Genomic DNA, 9,673 nt, shown 5'->3' with positions numbered 1-9,673 from the left:
AAGCTTCATCCTGGTTATAAGGCCTCCTTGTAACCTCAGGATTTTGTTTCTAGGAATATTGTGAAATGAAAGGAAATTTTAATCTCTTCAATGGGTAGTCAAATGGTATACATGGATTGGAATTAGTGTTGTTTAAACTTAAAATAGTACAAATATATCTTTTATTAAGACAGACTATTATGCTTATGGAGGCTTCTGGTACTGATCACGACAATAAGCTCCAGTTTTCAAATGAGGTCAAAGATTTTGTGAAATATAGATGCTTTATCATGTCAAAAAGGATCAATGGCTATATCATTTACTTTGGGTAAAATAGTTACAGCGTTTAATTTATCCCTGCCCTTAGAGACTACGTAGCCATATTCCGATTCTGCAAGCGCTTACTGAGGAGAGAAAGGAGGAGTATGATACAATATACACATCCTTCACAAGTTTTTCCTTGGGCGGGTGTGTTATTAAGGTCTCAGCAGGAAGCAGGTGGCACCTACAAGTTGGGTAAATTCAGGGTGAGGTAGAAAATGACTCTTGATGAAACTGTGGGTAGAGTACAGAAAATCAGAAGGGTGGGGGCACTGGGAGCCGTTGATGGGAAGCGGAGAGGGAGCTCTTCCTCCTCCTCCACTTTGGGCTGGAACCAGCACAGGGAGGTAAAGCCGGCTAGACCTTGGAGCATGTGTGGGGAGGAATATCCAACAGACCTCTTCAGTAGAGCCCTGAAGCCAGCTCTCAGGAAATGCAACTGGCAGAATAAACATCGTGATTTCACTTTCATTTCAGTTCTCTGCCTGATCTCCCTATTGACCTGAGCCAACTAGAAGCTAGTCCAGACAGGGAAAGTGAAAAAAGGGGCAGAGTGGATCTGAAGGGGCAAGCTGAGGTCACAATGGGAATCTCACAATGAGAACATGGATTAACATAAGTCATCTGGTAAAATAAATATCTCAGTCACTAATGCAGGCAAAAAAAAGTTTTTTTTTCTTCCTCAAGGCATAGTCCAGGGAAGGTCACTGGAGAGAAGGCAGGTGGCGGCTACTTTTTATCCAGTGGCTCTACCACTTCTCAAGGCCTTAGATGGGCTTTTATACTTTGCATTTAACCAGAAGAAAGTGAAGAGTGAGTGTGGGAGTTAATGTGGGAACTTTCCCTGGATTGAGCATGGCTGCAGTGCACATCGTATCTGCCCACATTCCACCAGGCAGTGCTCATGGACACACCTACCCACAGGGTGGCCTGGGGATGGACACCAGCTGTGAGCAGAGGCCAGAGAGCCTGTTCCCTAAACGTCCAGACAGTCTGCAACAGTAGGACTGGAAGACCATGGCAAGTTCATACACGCAAACCAAAATATCATCACAATCCACTAGAATAAGCAAAATCCTATAGAAGGAACACTCACATTTATCTAGGTGGATAGGCAAGGCATATGAACATTAGGATGAATCTTAGTAGAAAACAAAAACTTCATCAGGGAAAACATTCAAGACTTGTCTTAGGCTAGTGTCCTCTAAACACTTTTGGTCCCACATCTGCATTAGTAGAAAAATTTAGAATCCCCATGGATGTGTATGTGTATGTGTTTCTGCATAATACATGAGATGTGACTATCTATCTATCCTAAATAAAAAAAGTGAAAATGAATACAATTGAAAGTGATCGTATTCTCTTTCTACTCTGCTGCTTTAATCTCATGAGTGTCCCATAGTGCTTGAACACCCCACTTTTGAGATCACGGTTTATTGATAAAGACAAAAACACCCCACTAAGATGTATAGCAATAAACAAGTAGAATTTGAAATTAAAAACACAATACCATTTACATTAGCACCTCCCCAAATAAAATACTTAGGTAAAACTCTAACACAATAGGTACAAAATCTATATAAGAAAAACTACAAACTCTCATCAAAGACATTAATTAAGAACTAAATACACTTCGGGAGGCTGAGGCGGGCAGATCACCTGAGGTCAGGAGTTTGAGACCAGCCTGGCAAACATGGCAAAATACCGTCTCTACTAAAAGTACAAAAATTAGCCAGGTGTGGTGGTGGGCACCTGTAATCCCAGTTACTCAGGAGACTGAGGCAAGAGAATAGTTTGAACCCAGGAGGCGGAGGTTGCAGTGAGCCGAGATCGCGCCATTGCACTTCAGCCTGGGCAACAAGAACAAGACTCCATCTCAAAACAAAAAACAAAAAATGAAAAAACAATCAAACAAAAAGAACTAAATAAATTAAATAGGGAGATATTCTGTGTTTATGAATAGAAAAACTCAATAGATCAGTTCTTCCCAGTTTGATTTATAGATTCAATTAAACACTGATCAAAATTTTAGTAAGTTACTGTGTAGATATCAAAAACTGATTTTAAAGTTTATTTGAAGAGACAAAAGATTAAGAATAGCCAACCCAGTATTGAAGAAGAAAAGCAAAGCTGGAGGACTGACATTACATGACTTCAAGACAATGTGGTATTGGTAAAATAATAAATAAATAGATTAATAGAGCAGAAGAGAGAGCCCACATGAATATAGTCAGAAAATAAAATATGGAAGATATACAGATGGCAAATAAGCCTATACAATGATGCTCTACCTCCTAGGTTATTAGAAAAATGCAAATTAAAACAACAACAGCAAGATACTACTTCAGACCAATGTACAGCCAAAACCCAGAACACTCACAGCAGGTGTGGAACTGCAGGAACTCTCATTCATTGCTGGTGGGAATGCAAAATGGTACAGCCACTTGGGAGGACAGATTGGCAGTTCTTTATAAAATCAAACATACTATTACCTCACGATCCATCAGTCATGCTCCTTGGTATTTACCCAAAGGAGTTGAAAACATGTCCACACAAAAACCTGCACACAAATGTTTACAGTAGCTTTATTCACAATTGCCCAAACTTGAAAACAATCAAGATGTCTCCAGTAGGTAAGTGAATACATAAACTTGGGTATATCCAGACAATGGAACTTTGGTCAGCACTTGAAAAAATGAGCAATCAAGCCACAAAAAGACATAAGGAAACTTAAAAACATATTACTTAAGTGAAAAATCATCAATCCAAAAAGGCTACCTACTGTATGATTCCAATTATATCACGTCCTGGAAAAGATGAAACTATGGAGACAGTAGCATGGTCAGTGGTTGCCAGGGGTTGGGGGAAGGGAGGGATGAGTTGGGGGAGCTCGGGTGATTTTTAGGGCAGTGAAATTATTCTGCATGAATTGATAATGATGAATACATGTCATGATATATTTATCAAAATCCATAGTATACACACCACCAAGAGTGAGCCCTGATGTAGCTGTGGACTCTAGGTGACTGATGTAACAATATGGGTTCATTGATTGTAACTAATGAACCACTCTGGTGGGGGATGCTCATAATGGGGGAGGCTGTGCATGTGGGGGTGTATTAGTTCATTTTCATACTGCTATGAAGAAATACCCAAGACTGGGTAATTTTTATATATATAAAGAGGTTTAATGGACTCACAATCCCATATGGCTGGGGAGGCCTTAAAATCATGGTGGAAGGCAAAGGAAGAGCAAAGGCATGTTTTACATGGCAGCAGGCAAGAGAGTGTGTGCAGGGGAACCGCCCTTTATAAAACCATCAGATCTCCTGAGACTTATTCATTATCACAAGAACAGCATAGGAAAACCCACCCCCGTGAACCTTCCACCAGGTTCCTCCAGTGATATGTGGGAATTATGGGAGCTAAAATTCAAGATGAGATTTGGACAGGGACACAGCCAAACCATATCAGGGGGGTAGGAGGTATATGGAAAATCTCTATATTTTCAATTTTGCTGTGAAATTATTACTGCTTCAATAAATAAAGTGTAAGCATAACCAACCAAAAAAATAAAACAAAACAAAAACCCCACAAAGGTATGAGAGTAGAGACAGGAGAGCATGTTCTGGGGAGTAGCTATTGGAAGCAGAGCCGGATGGTGTGGGGATGCTGTCACGTGCTCCTGCCCTTATCCACCAAGATCTGCCTCATGGCCCCTGTGCCATAGAGCTCTGCCCATCCGTTTCAATAAATACAGGCAATGAAGATTTCACCAGGAAAAGAGAGGGAGGGGGAACTGTGGATGAGTACTCTGAGTCCCCTTTACGAAATGAGCAACACAATGTGAGTATTTAGTTCTAGGGCCTCTGTTCTCTCACCAGTCTGTTGTAAAGGGCCTACCTCATGGGATTGTTTGAATCTACCATTAGATGAGATGGTGCATATGAAATGTTTGAAAAGCACCTGCCCTCAGTAGGTCCTCCATGAAGGTTAGTTATGATCATTATTAGTAAAATTCCAATCTGGCTGGAGCACAGAATATGTGCCATCTGTGGTGGCAGAAAACCCAGACATGCCAGATTGTAGAAGGCTTTGCTGTGGGGTGGGACCAGGGAGAAGAGGAGGAGAGGTGTTTGGCCTGGCATGAGAAGGGCTCGTCTGGAAGGGCTGGCAGGGGGAGCTCAGGAGGGCTGGAAGGGCTGTGGGGAGGCAGGATGGGAGTGGGTGAGGCTGGAGAGGTGCTGTGGGATGGTATGGCAGTGAGAGGGAGGCTGTGATCCCAGTGGAATGGGAACAAGAGGGAGAAAGAGGAGGCAGAGGAGGACGGACTCTCATCTTGAGTACTGCTGATTACCATGCTTTTAACTAACAGAGAAGTCAAGGAGACCACTGGCAAAGAAGGTAATGAGTTTGATCTGGGCTTCATCAAGTTCTGGTGTCCTGAGAAAGAATTTTCCAAATGCAGTCCCTGAACTGCAAACCAAATCCACATCCTCTAGTGATTGCTCCTGGCAGAATGTCCCATACCCTACAGCTCTAAATTGAGGGCCTAGCACATGCTGGGCCACACACAGAATGGGCTGGGAAACCCAGGAGTGGCTTTATGGTGTGTGCATTGTTCAGTACTGCGGGGTCCATCCCCAGGCAATTTTCATTTACTCCTCCTGACCTTTACCTGAGCTGGGCTAAGTTATCATAAAGCTGGGGAGACATGCAACATGCCCAGGCCTGCTGCACTCAGACAATGGGCCCAGATCTTTCTCTCTAATGGTACAGTAGCAGATGCTCTGAAATCAGCATTTGATGAAATGTGTTGTTATTAAGGCAGAGAAGATTCCTCTAGTAAATGCAGATTATCACGCACACCCTTGAGGCTTTTTAACAATAGCCACATAGGGTACTTTCTCAGTAGATTTAGTAGTCATTATAGAGCCCTAGATAGAGCCCTAGAAAAATGGGTTACCAACAGTTTAAAATGAAGGATTTACTTCTATAGTGTCTCATGTGCATCCAAATTAGTATTCTGTGCTCATCTTGGGCATGGAGAGAGTCGAAGTCTTTCATGTGTAAAACCTGATGATCAAGAGCAGATCTTTTACTAGCCCCGGCATCGGATGGAAAGGAGGCTTCACATATGGTTTCATCACTGTAAGACCATGGGAAAAAGATCTTCACTGCCTTTTACTTCATTACAGCACCGTGACATTTTTGACACTTTTTAAAATTAAAATAGAAATGTTTTAAGATTCAAGCTGTCATTAAACCATATGTTTTATTTGGATGAAACGTTATCCTTTCAGTGGGAAAAAAACACTTTCAGAAATTTCACCCCCGATCCTAGATTGGATAAAGTTAGTAGGAAAACAGTCAGTCATCTTTGAATAATTGACTTTATTCAAAATAAGCTTCTGGAATGTTTGGGTAAAGGGAAGGTTGGACTATGTCTACTATCCAAATTAAAGTTAAAACTGTTGTTCCAGTCCCTCAAAATAATGCTTTCCTTTAAAAACAAAACAACAACAACAGCAATAAAAAACACCACATTGTCACCGCCATGATGCTTCGTGAATCTCCAGAGTCCCGATGTCTCAGAATGGCTAACATCTAAAATGTGATGGCCTCCATATTGCTGGCCATATGAAGGTGTCCTAGTATGCCCAGATTTCCGTAACAAAATGCTATAGACTGGGTGAGTGAAACAACAAAAATCTAACAAAAATATTAGAGGCTGGAAGTCCCAGATCAGGGGCTCAGCATAGTTGGCTGCTGGGGAGGGTTCTCTTTCTGGCTTTCAGACAGTCACTTTTTGGCTGTGTCTTCACATGATGGAGAGAGACAGCAAAAAAGCTCTCTGGTCTCTTCAAGTAAGGACACCAGTTCCATCAAGAAGACTGCACTCTCAGGACCTTATCTAACATTAATTACCTCCCAAAGGCCCAATCTCCAAATACCATCAAATTTGTAGCCAGGACTTCAACATATATGTTTGGGTGGAAAGCAATTCTGCCCATAGCATTTGACCCTTGGTCCACCAAAATGCATGTCCTTCTCATATGCACCATACGTTCATTCCATTTCAACAGACCCCAAGGTTTCAACATGTTCCAGCGTCAACTCTAAAGTCTAAGGTCCATCTAAATACCTAAATCATATGGGTGAGACTCCACATACAATTCATTCCATAGAAAACTTTCTCTCCAGCTGTGAACATGTGAAACCTTACACATTATGTGCTTCCAAAATACAATGATGGGCCAGGCATAGGCTAGGCATTTTCATTCCAAATGAGAGAAGTAGGAAAGAAGGAAGGAGCGATGGGTCCCAGGCAAGTCTAAAACAATAAGGCAAATTCTGTCCGATTTTAAGACTTGAGGGTGATCCTCCCTGGTTCAATATTCTGTCCTCTAGGTCCACTAGCGCTGCAGGCGAGGTCCTGCCCCCAAGGCTCTGCTGGGGAATCCCACACCCACAGCTACAGGTGTGAGCACTGAGCCAGGTGCCCTGATGATCTCTGAATCACCTTCCAGGTCATTTGTTTCTCAACACGAATGTCCTTCCTGGCTTGTAGATGCTGTCCTTTCCTCATGTCCTCATATGGCTGAGAAACAGAGAGCCAGAGAGCCAGCCAGAAAGAGACAAAGAGAGAGAGAGAGAGCACTAATCAGAGAGTGCTCTCCCGTGTCTCTTCTGACAAGGACACAAATCGCATCATAAAGGCTACACCTTCGTGACCTCATCTTTGTCTAATCACCTCCCAAAGGCTCCATATCCAAATACCCTCACATCTGGAGTTAGGATTTCAACATATGAATGGTGGGAGGGGCATAATTTAGTTCATAGCAGATGAAATAAAAATTGTTTTTTAAACTGGAAATTTGTCGTCATGCAAACAGACACTCTGAAGTCTGCCTGGATACACTTTTTGGTTGTCTTTAATGGACTGTGAATGAGAGGTCTCCAGAGTGTGACTAGATCTTTATAAAGTGCTTCCTTCATGGGAGAACACTGAGCACAGAGACAGGCTTATCTACAGAGACTTGAATCTGAATCTGGGTTGAAACAGTTCAGATTTACAAATAATATATAATATTTTATCCCTACAGCATAAATATTACCACGTGTGATATTTTCTAATCTGTCTCCTTTCACAATCTATTAAGCAGTATGGATCTTGGAAGGAATCGAAACCAATGACGTGCAGAAATGAAAGTCATTTGGGATGAAACCACATAAAAATGCTTAACTAATTCCATTGAGCTTTTCCCCTCCTATTGAGCATATAAGTATCACAGAGTAAAAAAACATATTTATTAAATGTTCAAAAAGTTCCTATTTGTGACTTTGGCAATGGGGTAAACCATATGGGATATTATCCTCTTCCCTAAGAACCTTTTATTCTAATATGCTGGTGAGAAAAGTTTAGTGTGCAATAGAAAACAATAAAGCTGAATGTTTGTAATTTGTAACTGAAGTGGATGAATTAATAATTTGGCTTTAATCTATATCATAGACATTGTGCAGGAGGAAGGATCTGCCTGTTAGACCTGTAAGAGCCCATCACCATATTTTTCTAGAGTAAATGTTAGGAAACTAGAAATAGTTTTGTTTTTGTTTTGTTTTGTTTTTGTTTTTGTTTTTGAAATGGAGTCTTGCTCTGTGTCCCAGGCTGAAGTACAGTAGCACGATCTCGGCTCACTGCAACCTCCGCCTCCTGGGTTCAAGTGATTCTCCTGCCTCCGCCTCCTGAGTAGCTGGGATTACAGGCACATGCCACCATGCCTGGCTAATTTCTGTATTTTTAGTAGAGACAGGGTTTCACCATGCTGGTCAGGCTGGTCTCGAACTCCTGACCTTTGGATCCACCTGGCTTGGCCTCCCAAAGTGCTGGGATTACAGGTATAAGCCACTATGCCTGGCCTAGAAATAGTTTTAAATAGTATTATTTAACAGCTATTAACACAAATTTATAATAAATTGCAGTACAACTAGAATGTGTATTGTAATTTAATGTATAACACTATTAACAATAATAGTAATAATTATAATGGAAGAGCTTCCGCAGGCAGCAGAGGGATCAGGAGAAGCCAGCGTTGGGGTTTTGGGGCCGTTGGGCTCAGAGGGATGGGGAGCTGGTGGATCTTTGTCAGGCACTTTCATGCCCTTCTTACCTGTATACAGAGTGGCAATGTTAAATACTTAATCATCTTATCTGTGGCTTGGTACTCACTGGAAAGAGGATTGTCTTGGAGAGTGGCCCTTCCATCCCCGTTTCCCTTTCTTTGATGTCCTGAAAAGCAGTGGGTCTGTCCTTCATGGGCGGCAAACCCTGTCTGTACCCTAGACCTCACCCCTCTCTCCTTGTCAAGAACATTTCTCCAACAACATTTCTTCTCCTTCCCAGGTCTCCCTTCTCTTACTCTCTTCTGCATTGTTCCATCCGCAAGCATCCATGCTAATGCCACAGCCATGCTAGCTTCATGTGAGCAAATAATTCTTGACATACAGTCTTTTCATTTCTTTACTTCAAAGCATGCTATATTATGGAAGAAATGTCTAGTGATTCAGGATGCCAGAACTACCTGTCTGTCTATCTATCTGTCTATCTATCATCTATCTATCTATCTATCTATCTATCTATCTATCTATCTATCACCTATCTATCTTCTTTCTATCTATCAATCTATCTATCTGAATTTCTACCTCAGAAAATTAAACAGTTATAATTTTGGACAAATTCACTTTCAAACTTTTCCACATATATTCAATGTATATACTTATAATAATATATAAATATTATTACTTTTGGAGAAATTGGGACAATAGAGGTACTTTAAATACTCTTTGATCACTCCCAAAAATCTGGTTCACTCTACCTGTTTCCAAATGTATCTACCATTACAGGTAGCCACACCATTTTTGATGCTTTTATATACACATTCATGAAAAATTGAGAGCATTAATTTGTGTTTTTTTTCTTTCTTTTTTTTTTTTTTGGACGGAGTCTCGCTCTTTTTCCAGACTGGAGTGCAGTGGCATCATCTCGGCTCACTGCAACCTCCGCTTCCTGAGTTCAAGTGATTCTCCTGCCTCAGCGACCCGAGTAGCTGGAACGACAGGCACGCGCCACCACGCCCAGCCAAATTTTGTATTTTTAGTAGAGACGGGGTTTCACCATGTTGGCCAAGATGGTCTCAATCTCTTGACCTCCTGATCCTCCTGCCTCGGCCTCCCAAAGTGCTGGGATTACAGGCGTGAGCCACCGCGCCCAGCCTGATTTGTGTGTTTAAACATAAACAGCATTACACTATATTTATGACTGCAGTTTTCTTTTGCATACAATGGTATGCTTTTAAAGATCTTTCCATATTTG

Source organism: Gorilla gorilla, chromosome 19 (assembly GCF_029281585.2).
Source record: "Gorilla gorilla gorilla isolate KB3781 chromosome 19, NHGRI_mGorGor1-v2.1_pri, whole genome shotgun sequence".
NCBI lineage: Eukaryota > Metazoa > Chordata > Mammalia > Primates > Hominidae > Gorilla > Gorilla gorilla.
Note: the sequence above shows the minus strand (reverse complement) of the source record.